The 15,891-nt window shown below is 43.3% G+C and overlaps 1 long non-coding RNA gene across 1 annotated transcript; it reads left to right on the top strand.

Moving 5' to 3' along the window:
* Window positions 1-133: 133 nt before the first annotated feature.
* LOC144581699 (uncharacterized) lies at window positions 134-5,456 on the top strand. Its single transcript, XR_013532766.1, has 4 exons — window positions 134-601; window positions 2,160-2,272; window positions 2,362-2,775; window positions 3,170-5,456. It is a non-coding gene; the product is annotated as an uncharacterized LOC144581699 (long non-coding RNA).
* Window positions 5,457-15,891: the final 10,435 nt, after the last annotated feature.

The following is a 15,891-nucleotide window of genomic DNA, read 5'->3' as shown; positions in this document are numbered from 1 at the left end:
TTTCAAGCTTGTGCAACCGGGAGGTGGAGGCGGAGGGAGGGCGCGAGCGGCCCGGCCGGGAGGTGCGGAAGTTCGCCGCCGCCGCTCATTGGCCGGCAGCGCCGCTTTTATCATTTCTCGGAAAAGTCAATTTCATTTTCGCTTCCCCAGGTCGCGGCTGCAGGAGCAACAAGCGGCGGCTCGTGAGTCGGTGGCTCGCACCCAGGGGCGCCCGCACGCGCCTCTAGAAGGCCCGAATCGGGGTCCGGGGCGGGGGCGCAGGCCCGTGGCGCGGGGGCGGAGCGCGGGCACCCGACTCTCCACCCTCAGGGTGGCCTGAAGGTTCCAGGAGGGCGTCCGGCGAAGGCAGGGGGCTCCGACCATCCGGTTAGCCCGGCTGCTGTGAGTGTTTAGAATGAAAACTGGTTTTGTGACACTGACCACCTCCAAGGCATGGAAGGAGCCGTCCACCGAGAGGACAGCACTAGTTGCGTCCTTACCGAATTGGAACGCTATCCGCGGCTGAGGGTGCCACCGTGGGAGGGGCCGACCTCTCTGACACCACCTGGCGCTGCGCTCCTCTCCGTTTAGGAGCTAGAACGAGAAGGAGGCCCATTCCCCAGTAAGTCACAGCCCACGCCAAGACGAGTTATGGAGCCCATACGACCGAAGTTTCTTCACTGCAGGGCGAGGTGAACAAGGGTGTGAGTTGCTTCCACTTAAAGACGTCTTGATGGCGGCTGGTTCTGAAGAGAGGCTTATACTGGAGCACTTCCAGCCAAATTCGGCTTGGGCCTCCTTAACTCATAGCTGGGCACCCTTGGCCTCGGTTTTCAACTCTGTAAATGGAAATAAATGAGAGAAGACGGTACAGCCCTCATGATAGGTGCAGCAAGCGATGCGACTTCCTTGGGACCTACCCCTTTGTGGTCCCTTGCCAAACGGTCGCGGTGGCTCGCTCCTGTAATCCCAGCACTTTGGGAGGCAGGTGGATCACGAGGTCAGGGGTTCGAGACCAGCCTGGCCAACATGGTGAAACTCTCTCTCTACTATAAATATAAAAATTAGCCAGGCACGGTGGCACATGCCAGCTACTCAGGAGGCTGAGGCAGGAGAATCGCTTGAACCTGGGAGGCGGAGGTTGTGGTGAGCCGAGATCATGCCATTGCACTGCAGCCTGGGTGACAGGAGTAAGACTCCATTTAAAAAAAAAAAAAAAAAAAAAGGTATAGATTCACTGCTGGGTGCGGTGGCTCTCACCTGTAATTCCAGTACTTTGGGAGGCTGAGGCGGGTGAATTACCTGAGGTCAGGAGTTCAAGACCAGCCTGACCAACAGGGAGAAACCGCATGTCTACTAAAAATACAAAAGGAGCTAGGCGTGGTGGCACCTCCCTGTAATTCAAGCTACTCGGGAGGCTGAGGCAGGAGAGTTGCTTGAACCCGGGAGGTGGAGGTTGAGGTCAGCCGAGATCATGCCATTGCACTCCTGCCTGAGCAACAAGAGCAAACTTGTTGGTCTCAAAAAAAAAAAAAAAGGATAGATTCACATTTAGTTAGACTTGTTTCTTCCCCACATGCCATTTCATCAGTCTTTTCCCAGACTTCTGTACTCAACAGAGAAAGTTCCTTCCTGGGAGACCATAGCTGTTTGTATGTAAACAGTTGCCTAAAAAAAATAACTCCAACACCTCTCTGTCACGGAAGTATTGAATTATAGAGACTGAAAAAATAAAGTACCCAAATAAATGTATGTGGAAAGGAAACGGCTAAGAGTTCAGGACTCTGTTTTGTGGCTCTGGTCTCAGAAATAAACCCCACATACATGTAATTTCTTATCCCTTCTATTATAATACTCACTTTTTTTTTTTAAGAGACAGGGTCTTGCTCTGTCACCCAGACTGTGCCATCATAGCTGACTGTCACCTTGAACTCCTGGCCTCAAGCAATCCTCCTGCCTCCCAAGTAGCTGGGATTATAGGCCTGCACCAGCGCCTGGTCCAGCCACTCATTTTCTTATGTCATACAGCAATGACCGCTAAGGGAAATTTTGTACAAACTATAGAATACTTGTCATTCTTTACCCAACCCAGAGACACAAGTTAAAAACCTAGTATTCATTCCTTTTTTTTTTTTTTTCTGTACCAAAACAATCATCTTCCTTTATTTTTTCTGGAGCAGAAAGAGGAATGGAGAAGAAGGGACGAATGCAAGGTGTCACTTTGAACTTCTCTTTCACTGCATACGTGGGACTCCGCTCTCCCGTCAGCAGCCTCTGTGCACAGGCCCCAGAGGTGAGAGAGATAATGAGGTCTAGCTGGACCAGCTAACAGTATCCTCCTTGTGTTTATGAAAGGCAGGTGCCTCTGTTGTATGTTTTCAGGGGAGCAGACAGGGCTGGGACCACCAGCCTGCATCCTGCATCCTGACCACCTGTCGCCATGCACGAGGCTCACTGGAAACTTGCTGGGTGCAGATAGCTTCCACACTATTGTGATGCTAACGCTTGACTTCCCAAGGAACATGTTTCCGGAAAGGGCACTACCCTAATACGGTCTTCGCTAAGCAGGAAGAAGATTATCTTTCCTTGTTTGTACCGTCCTGCTTCCTGCAGCATACCTCCAGTCAGTGGAATCTATTGATGCTCCCCCTAAATGTCTCGGCCTGGCCGGCGCTCAGAGCTCTGCCTTCATTCAGCTACTGCACTTGCCGGCCAACTGTGATCCAGTCTCCTGCTTCAGCTCCCCCAGGCCAGCAGCCACGCTACTGCCAAAATCCGGTAGAAAATGAACTTCAGGTAAAGCACATTTCCAATCCTAACACTGCCCACTCAGAAGCCTCTCTGTAGCCTTCAGAATAAAGGCCATATTATTTGATAAGATACATAAAGTCCATTGTAATCTGGCACCAAACGACCTTTCCAGCCTCATCTCCTGCCATTGTGCCCTGCAAGCCTGCATCCCTCCCTTGCCAAACCAGCCTCCATTCCTTTTTGTCAAACAACAGAGCCGTCCCCTTGTTCATTGTTTCATCCTTAGCCTGGTGCCCAGCACACAGGCACTGCAATACTTGTGAATTAGTAATTACTTGCTCTTTTCATGAAGCTCCCATAAAAGACTTTAGACTTGATCGGAGCCTTGGTTTTATATTTTATCAGCTTTGTAATATAAATGTAACTAATTTTTTTGTAGAGAAATTTGGAAAATGCAAGAACGGTGAAAGAAGAAAACAAGCCACCTGACACCTCACCAGTCAGGAATAGACCTGTGGATGTTTTCATGTATTTCCCGCTAGTGATCTTTCTAAGGGACCATTTCCAGTCCTCGTCTCCTCGGTCTCTGTGTAGGGTTTAAGAATGCTGACTGTGCTGCCTGCTCTCTGCAATGCCCATGTGACAGCCTGCTGTCCTATTCTAGCTCTTGGCCGGCTCCTCATCTTCTGCCAGCCCCCTAAATTATGGTATTTCCCAGCATTCTGTCCTCAACCCTCTTATTTTCTCATTCTGCATGCTTCATCTTTGGGTGCTCTCCTCCACGCCCAGAGCTTCAAATATCACTATTTGGTGATGACTCCAAAATCTAACTTCTGAGCTCTGGACACACTAACTCCTAGACATGCCTCAGGTGCAACAAATTCTACATGTCCCAAATGAGAGATGCCATCTTTTCCACAGCCTTGCACCGGTCACTTCGTTGACTATCTGGGAAACTGGAAGGACTCACAGACTCCCCCTTTTCCTGAGTCCCTGGGCCTCCCTGAAGTGTGGACGTTGCTTCCAATTTTCCAGGCCCCTAAACTCATAAAACATAGAATGTATTTCTGTTTTTAGGCCCTTGATGACATGTCACTACACACCGGAAATGTACAGATGAACCAAACAGCTACATAGTACTGATATACACAGTCAGGAAGTATTTCTTAGCCCTCTGATGAGATGCATATAGTAATAAATCTCTGTGGAAACTCTAGCCTTTTTGGAAGCCTATGAGAAAAAAGTAACCTTTCCATACCGAGCAACTCTGACCCAGTGCTTCAGTCTGCTGTGAAGAAAGCGGAAGGGTCTTGTGGAGTGAAATAGAGTCATCTCCCGGGTGAAGCATGTTTATATTTCACCTGTGGAACAGAACATCCTACAAGACCTGCCTGGCGGCGTCAGGACTCATTTCTTTACAGGGCAGTCGGGTAAGGACAGTATTTCTTGAGCATAATAGTGCTGGACTGCTCCCTGAGTGGATCTTAACTAAGGAATAAATATAAAGACATGTTCAAAGTTGACCCCTTTCAAATGGGTTTTCTATTTAGTTTCCTAAAATTGAAAAAACGTTTCATAAAATAATCATTCAATTAACATTTGTTGAGTGCTCAGGCACATTTCCCAGCACTGGGATATAGCAGTGAAGCAAACGAATGGAAGTCCCAGCCTTCTAAGACGTTTTCTTACAGTCTGGTAGGTTGACATGTTCATTTCCTCTCTGGCATCCCAGTAATGGCACCGACATCATCTCCACCTATAATCACGGCCTGTAGACCTGTATGCTCAACTTAGGAAAGCGTAACATGAAGGCACATAAATGAAAGCCCAAGTGTGTACAGCTATGATTCCATCAGAAGGCTCAGGGCTGCGAGCAGATGCTCAGTTTTCTCGTCAGGATCACTGGGACCACTTCTGTCGTGGCTGCAGGGGCTCCCCTCCAAGGTGCTGCAATTCGGGAGGTTATAAAGGCATGGAAAAGGACGGTTCCATGCTTGTGAGAGCAGTTGCCAATACAGAAGCCACAGATAACAGTCCTGCGTTGCAAAGAACATGACTGTGAAGTCCAAGCTGAATGAACACAGAGCCAAGGACGACAGCACTGTGATGGGATTGAAAAAGCCGTCAGTCAAAGTTCAGGGTCACTGGCCTCAGGCTGGAAATTCTTGAGGAGGCTTGACTATTGCTTTATGCAATGGCCACTTCCATTTTACAAGAAACTGGGAAGTGGGGGTCATTTCGTTGCAACTATTTTCTGAAAATCATGAGTTAAATTGAGTAATGATATATTGCCCAGTTTTTAGTAATATTCCTTCTGTCCCGTTCGGAAGGGAAAACACATTCTCTAAAATTGCCTAGATTTCTCTCTCTCTCCTCTCCTCTCTCCTCTCTCTCTCTCTCTCTCTCGCTCTCTCTCTCTCTCTCTCTCTGTGTGTGTGTGTGTGTGTGTGTGTGTATGAGAGAGAGAGAGAGAGAGTTCTTCCTTTCCCAAGGGAAGGCTTTCAACTTTGAAAACTTCATGAAGTGTTTTTTGGCATAATTTCCCAAATAGCTCTGAAATATTCATTATTTTTCCATGGTGACAAACTATAAAGTAGTCCTTTTACCTTTAAAGACGGATGGACACAGCATCTATAGCTTTGCCTTGAAGTTCTGTAGAAGCAATTCTTGTAATAGGTTCGGGTATTAAAGATATTTTAAAGAATACATTTCAAATGTGTAACCAAGGAGACTCCTTGGTTCACTGGTCATCTGTATATTTGAAGAAATTTTTAATAGTGTTTCTATTTGTTTTCTTATTTTTAAATATTTCATTGTCTGCCAGGCATGGTGGTTCATTCCTGTAATCTCAGAGCTTTGGGAGGTCAAGGCTGGAGGATCACTTTAGGATAGGATTTCAAAACCAGCCTGGAAAGTATAGACAGACTCTGTCTCTACAAAAAAAAAAAAAATTAGGAGGTGTGGTAGCATGCACCCATAGTCCTTACGGCTCAAAAGGCTGAGGCAGGAGGTTCCCTTGAGACCAGGTGTTCAAGTCTGCAGTGAGCTACAGTCATGCCACTGCACTCCAGCCTGGGTGACAGAGGATGCCCTGTCTAGAAATACATACATACATACATACATACATTTTTAAGTAAAAATAAAATAATTGTCAAATAAAGATTAAACATATTCAAAGTAAACAACAGGACCATTTGATACATATATATCCTTTAATGATTACCACAAATGAATTAAAACATCCCCACCACCCCTGCTGTGCATTAGACCCCGGAACTTAGTGATATTATGTAACTGAAAGTTTTGTATCTTTTGACTAACATCCCTCCATTCCACTTCCGGTCCCTGGCAACCACCATTTTGCTTTCTGCTTCTATAAGTTTAACATTTTCAGATTTCATATAGAAGTGAAACCCTACAATAATTCTCTTTCCGTGTCTGGCTTATTTTACTTAGCATAATGTCTTCCAGGTTCATCCATATTGTTGCAAATTATAGGATTTCCTTCTCTTTTTATGGCTGAATAATATTCCATTGTATATAGGTACCACAGTTTTTTTTTTATCTATTCATCTGTTGGACGCTTAGGTTGCTTCCATATCTTGGCTGTTGGAAATCATGCTTCAGTGAACAAAAGGACCAGACATCTCCTCAAGATGTTGATTTCATTTCCTTTCGATATGTACTCAGAAGTGGGATTGTCAGATGGCACGGGGTTCCATTTGCTAGTTTCATTCAAATGGTAATTCTGTTTTAATTTTTTGAGGAACCTCCATACTGTTTTCCATAATGGCTACAACAATCTATATTCCCACCAAGCGTGCAAAGGTTCCCTTTTTTAGCCCTTCTAACAGGTGGGAGGTATACCTGATTGTGATTTGGATTTGCACATCTCTGATGATTCATGATGTTGAGCAATTTTGCATACACCTGTTGGCCATTGATACGTTTTGTATGGAAAATGTCTATTCAGGCTCTTTGCTCATTTGCTACAAATTTCACTATTTCTCTGTAAGCCTTAGGTCACAGCGTATAGAGCGTGATGATGTTCAGTGTGTTCTCTTCCTTCCCAAACTTCGTAGTATTCTGAATAATACACCTTAATTCTATTTGAAAATGTTTGGAAATTTGCCAATCAGAAAGACAGAAGAGTGTCACAAAACAAAGGATTGAGAGTATTTAAAAATGTTCTCACTTCCTTAAAAAAACCTTCTCCCTGCTAAATACAAAATGTGCATGGCAATTCACATATCAGCTGTTGGTGCAGCCTGCCTAATCTTTGATACAGCTTGGCGTCATTTACTATCCATGTTTATTAAGCGCTGGGATGTTCCTGGCACTCTGAGAGCTGCTGTGAAGACAGCAGGAGCCCGACAAGACCCCTGTGCACATGCCCCAATGCTCTAGTGAAGGTGAAGGCAACAGGCAAACATGCAAAGCAACACAATAGTTACAGGTTTGTCTCAGTGCTCCAAAGGAAAAGGACCAGACATCTCCTCAAGATGTTGATTTCATTTCCTTTAGATAGGTACTCGGAAGTGGGATTGTCGGATGGCACGCGGTTCCATTTGCTAGTTTCATTCAAATGGTAATTCTGTTTTAATTTTTTGAGGAACCTCCATACTGTTTTCCATAATGGCTACAACAATCTATATTCCCACCAAGCGTGCAAAGGTTCCCTTTTTTAGCCCTTCTAACAGTTTGTAGAAAACACTGTGCCGGCTAGGTGGCCACGAAGCTTGCTCTGAGGAAATGAGGTTTAAGCCAGGACGTGGAGAATGAGATGGTCCTGTATTAGTTTGCCAAGGCTGCCGTAAGAAAGTCCCACAACTGAGTGGCCCAAAGTACCGAAATTTGTCTTATACTTAGGGAGGCTGGACGTCTGAGAACAAGGCATCCACAGAGTTGGTTCCTTCTCAAGCCTCCGGGGAGATTTCCACACCTCCTGGCTTCTGGTGGTTTGCCAGCAAGCTTGGGCACCCTTTGGCTTATAGATGCAGCACCCCAAGCTCAGTCTTGATGGTTATGTAGTGTTCTCCCTGCACGTGTGTTTGTGTCCACATTGCCTTTTTTTATAAGGACACTTACATTGATCACATTGGATAAGAAGCCCACCCTACTCCCCTGTGACTTCATTTTAACTAATTCTGTCTCCAACTACCCTGTTTCCAAATTCGGCCATGTTCTGAGGTACTGGGAGTTAGGACTTCAGCATATGAATTTCAGGAGGAGAACACAATTCAACCCTCCACAGATACCAGCTGCACCCAAGAAGCAGAATGAGTGGGGACCATGGCCTGGGAAACAACAGGATCCGGCAGTATTCCGGGCACCGACAGAAAATGACTGACTTCAGAGCTGTGTGACAGAAAGAGGACAGGGATGTGGTGGACAGGTGGGAGAGACCAGAATAAGGGGTTTGCATTTTGTTCTAAGAGCAATAGGCACATTTTGAAGGATTCTAAGTAAGATCAACCTGTCATTTTAGAAATTGACACTATACATTTCCCAATTGTCTCTGAAACATCAATGAAACACAAGGATTTCTTCAGTTGTTAATTTCATTATAATCTTTTTTTTAGAGTCAGGTTCTTTCCCTGTCACCCAGGCTGCAGTTCAGTGGCACAATCAGAGCTCACTGCAGCCTTGAACTTCCGGGCTCAAGCGATCTTCAGCCACCTGCATAGCTGACACCACAAGTATGCAAATGCCATGCCTGGATGATTTTTTTAATTTTTTTGTAGAGACGGGGTCTCATTATGTTGCCCAGGCTGGCTACAAACTTCTGGCCTTAAATGATCCTCCTGCCTCAGCCTCCCAAGGTGCTGGGATTATAGGTGTGAGCCACAACACCTGCCAGTCTTCACTGCCCTCTCAGTCTATTGCTTGACACATTCATAACACTCTAAATCAATTCAGTTTTTTTACTTCTATTTTTGAATTCTGAGTTAAAATATTTATTCCCCTTTAACTTTCTCTCAAATTTCTATTTCCAAAAATAAATTAATTAATGTTCTTTTACCAAACACACCCACACACATACAAATGCAACTTTAAAAAAAAAATAGGCCAGGTGTGTGTGGTGGTTCACGTGTATAATCCCAGCACTTGGGAGGCCAAGGTAGGAGGATTGCTTGAGCACAAGAGTTCAAGCCCAGCCTGAGCAACACAGACAGACCCCATCTCTACAAAAAAAATACAAAAATTAGCTGGGCATGGTGGCTCGAGCCTGTGGTCTTGGCTACTTGGGAGGCTTCGATGGGAGAATTTATTGAGCCCAGGAGTTCAAAGCTGCAGTGAGCTGTGATCATGTGCTGCAAATGCCAGGGGTTCAGTCTGGGTGCTGCTCACCTCACAGAAAGCTCATCACTAGACCACAGCTGCCAAGGAAGAAGACTTTGAGCAGGGGTTGCAGCCAAGCAGACGGGGATCAGTTTTAAATCCATCTCCCGGACCACTAAAATTAGGGATTTACATAGCAGGAACGAAATGTGATAATGTGTAAGAAAGCAGGAGCTAGGGAGGAAGTAATCATTATGAATGAGGGCTTGGCATCTCATTGTCTGGATGTGATGATCTGATAAGTTTTAGTTGTTAGATACTTTTTGCCAGACCTGGTGGGTCCTTTTCCTGAGGAAGAAGCTCAGATAAAACAAATGTACGTTTCAAGCTTTTAAGACCAGAAGGATCAATTTATGTCTTTTTCCAAGAAAAAACTGTCTATGGAACTACTGGGTCAGTTTCAGTGGTGTCACGGTACTCTAGTAGGGGCAACAGAGCAAGACCTTGTCCCAAAAAAGAATAAAAAGGATATATTCAACTGTGGATTTCAGGCACACACTATTTTCCTCATTCCATCTTGAATGAACAGTAATAATTTTCAGAGATTGTGTCACCACAAAACCAACATTCATTTCAAACTTGTAATAGTTTCAAATGTATTTCACTTTTTTTATTTCTAAAAGTTTTCAGATTTTTCCATCAGAAACTCCTTGTGTGATAAATGGTTTCTACAAAACTGAATTTTTGTTGGCAAAACAATCAGCAAAGTAAAATTTGAATATGCTGTCATTTGAAAGAAAATACTGGTTTCAAGAGCCCGTCATATATTTTCTCAACCTGAAAACTGTGGATCCTGGCTTTAGGCACCACTCCTTTCCAAACAAAGAAGGTCTGCTTTTTTCTGTCTTACATACTGAAGTTCTGGGTAGGATGCCATTTAGGAAAAAGATTATGTTGCTTAAAAAAATAGGAAAAAAGTAATGGTGTTGGAAAAACTGGCTAGCCATATGCAGAAAACTGAAACTGGACCCCTTCCTTACACCTTATACAAGAATTAACTCAAGATGGATTAAAGGCTTAAACGTAAGACTTAAAACCATAAAAACCCTAGACGAAAACCTAGGCAATACCACTCAGGACATAGGTTTGGGCAAAGACTTCATGACTAAACCACCAAAAGCGATGGCAACAAAAGCCAAGATTCACAAATGGGACTTAATTAAAGAGCTTCTGCACCACAAAAGAAACTATCATCAGAGTGAACAGGCATCCTACAGAATGGGAGAAAATTTTTGCAATCTGTCCATCTGACAAAGGGCTAATATTCAAAATCTACAAAGAACTTAAACAAATTTACAAGAAAAAAAAGTGGGCGAAAGATATGAACAGACACTTGTCAAAAGAAGACATTTCTGCAGGCAGCAAACATATTTTAAAAGCTCATCATCCCTGATCATTAGAGAAATGGAAATCAAAACCACATTGAGATACCATCTCACACCAGTTAGAATGGCAATCATGAAAAAGGAGACAGCAGATGCTGGAGAGGATGTAGAGAAATAGGAACACCTTTACATTGTTGGTGGGAGTGTAAAGTAGTTCAACCACTGTAGAAGACAGTGTAGTGATTCCTCAAGGACCTAGAAATCAAAATTCCATTTGACCCAGCAATCTCATTACTGGGTATATACCCAAAGAAATATCAATCATTCTACTATAAAGACAAATGCACATGTATGTTTATTGTAGCACTGTTCACGATAGCAGGGACTTGAACCAACCCAAGCGCCTTCAAAGATAAACTAGATAAAGAAGATATGGCACATATACACCATGGAATACTGAGCAGCCATAGAAAAGGATGAGTTCATGTCCTTTGCAGGGACATGGAGGAAACTGGAAACTATCATTCTCAGCAAACTAACACAAGTACCAAAAACCAAATACTACATGTTCTCACTCATAAATGGGAGTTGAACAGTGAGAACACATGGACACAGGAAGGGGAAGATCACACACTGGGGCCTATCGGGGAGTGGGCAGCTAGGGGATGGGTAGCATTAGGAGAAATGTTATGCAAACATAGATGACAGGTTGATGGGTGCCGCAAACTGCCATGGCACATGTATACCTATGTAACAAACCTGCACATTCTGCACATGTATCTGAGAACTCAAAGTATAATGAATAAATATATGGATGGATGTATGTATACACTTTTTTTAAAAGTTTGGGAAGGGTGTCTCTTTGCTAAACAGTGGTTCATGGCTGTCCCTATGGAGTTAGACCTGCCCTAGTGAGAAAGCACAATAGCAGTATCATCACAAGCCAGTTAACTTGAAAGGATGGGTTCCCTTAGATCTATCCGTTTATAAGTAAAACTACTTTTTGTTTTTCTTTTGGTTACTCAGACTTCTGGATCTGGGAGAAATTTTTGGTGGGGTCAGTTAGACCAACTATTTACTCCACAAAGAATTCCATGAAGAAATCCTCTGAAGATAGCCATTTAGTCTCCTGTTAAGTGCTACTTGTAGAGGGCGGCCATCACCTTCCATGGCAGCTGTTTCACTGATATGAAAATGCTACTAGAATTTTATTAGAAACCTCTGCTTTTAAGTTTGCCATGAAGTGACGTTGTAAGGTCAAGTGCCTTCGCCTGGGTGAAAGAAAGCCTTCTGAGTAGCTGAAGATACCTCTTTGTCTCAGCAGTGTTAACAACACGCTTCCAGATTTGTGCACATGATTTTCTTTTCTATTTTTTAACCTCTGCCTTGCTACAAACACATTCCTCAGAATTCAATTTGTGCCACCGCCCCTGAGATTCTTCCCTTCCTTTCCAGAGGTAAATGTTTTTAACCATTTCAGCTTTTTAAAAATGTGGATACATGTAAGAGGTACAAGTGCAATTTGTCCCATGGCCACACTCCACAGTAGTGAAGCCTGGGGTTTTAGTTTATCCATCATCAGAATAATGTACATTTTACCCACCAAGTCATTTCTCACCATCCACCCTCCTCCCAGTATGTCACTCTATTGGGTCTCCAGTGTCTATCATTTCACACTCTATGTCCATGTGCATATATTGCTGAGCTCCCATTTATAAGTGAGAACATGTGGCATTCGTCTTTCTGTTTCTGAATTGTTTCACTTAAGGTGATGGCCTCCAGTTCCATACATGTTGCTGAAAATGACATGATTTCACGCTTTTTGTGGCTTCATAGTATTCCATCGTGTATATGTATGTGCCACATTTTATTCATCCAGCCATTTGTTGATAGACACTTGGGTTGATTCCGTATCTTTTCGATTACCCATGTCAGTTTTAATTCTAGTGATTATCTCCATATTTCTTTTAAAAATGCTTATAACAAGTATTCAATTATATTTTGTTCCAAGAATTAAAAAAATAGGAAACAAATCAAAGTCGTTAATATCAACTATTAGTTTTACTTCATTTTCAGATGATTGGAGAGAAGAAAGGAAAACAAACAAGCATGACTGAAGGAGAGAAGCAACAGTACAGCGGACAGCAGAGGGCTCTGCCAGGCCACCGTAGTCAGCAAGCCTGCGTGGGACAGCCAGGCAGGTCCAGCCCTGTGAGACACCCACATTACGGGGCCATCATCATCAAATTACGTTCAAAATGCCTCCATTTTTCTTTATTTCCTATCTTGATAAGATCTTTTGGTCTTTCCAGTAATGTAGAAAGTGTCTACTAGCCAGGGTGGGCTTCACAGTGGTAAAGGGATTTACCAAGATAGCTGTAGGTAAAAAGAAAAACAAGGCAGATTTATTAGAGAAAGTGGGAAAATATGTTGCAAGGTTGCCACGGGCAGCACAGCAGAAAAGGGGCAGAGGCTGGAGGGAGGTTCTATAGGGTCATGCTGGAGGGGGCTATGTGCAGAACAGGTGTCGTGCCCATGAATGCTTGTGATTAGCCATCTCTCACAACTGTTCATTGTTCTGCCCCACTTCGGCCCCTTCCTCGTTGCTTTCTTATCTGGATTCCACAGAACCAACAGCATTATGTCCATTTGTTTCACAATGTGTGCAGTTGATTTCACGCTGTTGTGACAGTTTCTGACCAAGCTTTTTTGTGGATGGAGAAGTTCGAGGAACGTTATCCCTCATTCGGTCATCTCTCAGTGCTTAGAAATATCTTACCACATACACGTCTTCTCATTTGTTGAGACTTTGGCTTATTATGAACCTATTTTTAAAAGTGTGTTAGTTGGAAATATTTCTGCTGTACACTGGGAGTAAGAGGAAAAGAGTATGACCAGTGTAAGGACGGTCACATACATGAAACTACAGGAGGTACATCAGAACATTAGCAGTGGGTGTCTCTGAGAGATGGGGCTAGGGAGGATTCTTTTTCCTGTTGAAAAGTTAACATTTTTTAGAATAGATTTTGCTTTTATTAAGACACAATGTTGGCCAGGCGCTGTGGCTCATGCCTATAGTCCCTGTACTTTGGGAGGCTGAGGAAGGCAGATCATAAGGTCAGGAGTTTGAGACCAGCCTGGCCAACATTGTGAAACGCTGCCTTTACTAAATACAAAAAATTAGCTGGGTGTGCTGGTGGGCCCCTGTAATCCCAGCTACTTGGGAAGCTGAGGCAGGAGAATTACTCGAACCCAGGAGGCAGAGGTTGCAGTGAGCCGAGATCGTGCCACTGCACTCCAGCCCAGGCAACAGTGTAAGACTCCATCTCAAAAAAAAAAAAAAAAAAAAAAAAAAAAAGCAAAATGTTAAATAATTTTATAGGTGATTTCTGAATCTATCCCTGATATGCTTATGATATTTTATATTCACTGCCTGCAATGCTTAGCTGGTTTTTTCATAGTGCTTCAAAAAAGAAAGCACTGATTAATGCATCCCAGATATCTTGAGCTATAGTCGTTTAAGAATTTTTAAATCTATATGTATATTCAAGTTACAGAGATAAGTTTTTCCTACAAATGCTATATAGTTTCTCCTAGTCTTTCATTTCATCAAAATATTTCCTTTTTAAAAGTATTTGTTGTTATCTTAGCAGTTCAAATATTGACTTTCCAAAGGAACTTTTAACAACCTAAGTTATTATAAGAACAGACTTTCTGGGATTCAGTGCTCCTGAAGTATAAAAGTAACACTGATTAACGTGTGCCCAGCCCGACAGCCATTAATAAACGATGCAGCCCATGCTTATCATCAATATCCAAATAATGTTTCATTTGGATGAATATTCTGTTTTAAATATGCTTAAGAACTCCGAGAAATCTGTAACAACGAAAGTGTCTTTTCTAATTGTAAATTTCATTTCACTTACATTAAATTTCATTACCATATTCTTAGCAATCAAATTCAAACTCTTAAATCACAAAAATGAATGAGGACTCAAAGAAAAATATCAGCCATCCAAGTTAGATTCATCCTTTCACCTTCTTCCTGGCCCTTTCATATGTACTTATCACATTGCCTGTTTCTCTTTCTCAATGTCCGCACCCAGCCAGATCAGCAGAAGAGGAAAGACAAGAACATCTCGTGTGAGGGCAATGAGGAAAAGGATCTCTCCCTCTCTCTCTCCCTCTCTCTCTCTCTCTCTCTCTCTCTCTATCTCTCTCTCTCACACACACACACACACACACACACACACACACAGTAGAGGAGGGCTTCTCTGCCCAGATCCTCATTTGCAATTCCAAACATTTTTCCCACAGAAATAATAGGAAACTATAATATTATAAGTACCTAGTTCAGCTTCATTATGGTTTAAAGAAGGGTTTGTGGGCTGGCATGAGAATACAGCAGATTATAACATTGCATATGTGGGAAAATTTCATTCTGAAGTCTAAACTGTTTTTTAGAAGAAACTGTTAGAGCACCCTGGGATGTGTGGGCCTGGGACTGTTTGCCTTTAGCAAAGCTACGCTCAGAGCTTTGGAGGCGCCAAGGAAGACAGGCCTGGTTCCTGATCTTTTTTATTTTTTTTGAGACGGTGTTTCACTCTTGTTACGCAGGCTGGAGTGCAATGGCATGATCTCGGCTCACTGCAACCTCTGCTTCCTGGGTTCAGGCAATTCTCCTGCCTCAGCCTCCCGAGTAGCTGGGATTACAGGCACGCACCACCATGCCCAGCTAATTTTTGTACTTTTAGTAGAGACGGGGTTTCACCTTGTTGACCAGGATGGTCTCCATCTCTTGACCTCGTGATCCACCTGCCTCGGCCTCCCAAAGTGCTGGGATTATAGGCGTGAGCCACCGCGTCTGGCTGGTTCCTGATCTTAAGGCATTTGCAGTGTGCACTGGGAGACAGAGACTGCAATGAAAAGATCATGACTGCAAGAGAGAAATGGCATGGTGTCACATTTCCAGGCACCGTTTGCATACCTTCATCTATGTGTTCTCCAAAGCCACTGACTTCATAGTATGAGATAGTACAGTGTTTCCTAACTTCATAGTATAATTATCTTTCTTTTACCTCTTTTTCATTAATGTATTTTTAAATATTTTTCTAAAATAAATAATATGTAATTGTAGCAGAACATTAGAGCACTACAAACTTATTTATAGTGACGAAAATCACTGGAAAAGACTTGAATGGCTGTTAGTAACTGATGGTTGAATTAACTATGGTTGATCCATTCTCTGGAATGTTATGTAACAACACAAATGAACGAATTGAGAATATCTGTTGACTGGGTGTGGTGGTGCACACCTGCAATCCCAGCACTTTGGGAGGCCGAGGTGGGTGGATGGCTTGAGCTCAGGAGTTTGAGACCGGCCTGGATGAAATGTCGTCCCTACAAAACTACACACACACACACACACACACACACATAAAATTAGCTGTGCTCATGGCATGCACCTGTAGTCCAACTACTTAGGAGGCTGAGC

The sequence above is a fragment of the Callithrix jacchus genome, chromosome 3 (genome assembly GCF_049354715.1).
Source record: "Callithrix jacchus isolate 240 chromosome 3, calJac240_pri, whole genome shotgun sequence".
NCBI lineage: Eukaryota > Metazoa > Chordata > Mammalia > Primates > Cebidae > Callithrix > Callithrix jacchus.
Note: the sequence above shows the minus strand (reverse complement) of the source record. Positions and strands in the feature narration are given on the sequence as shown.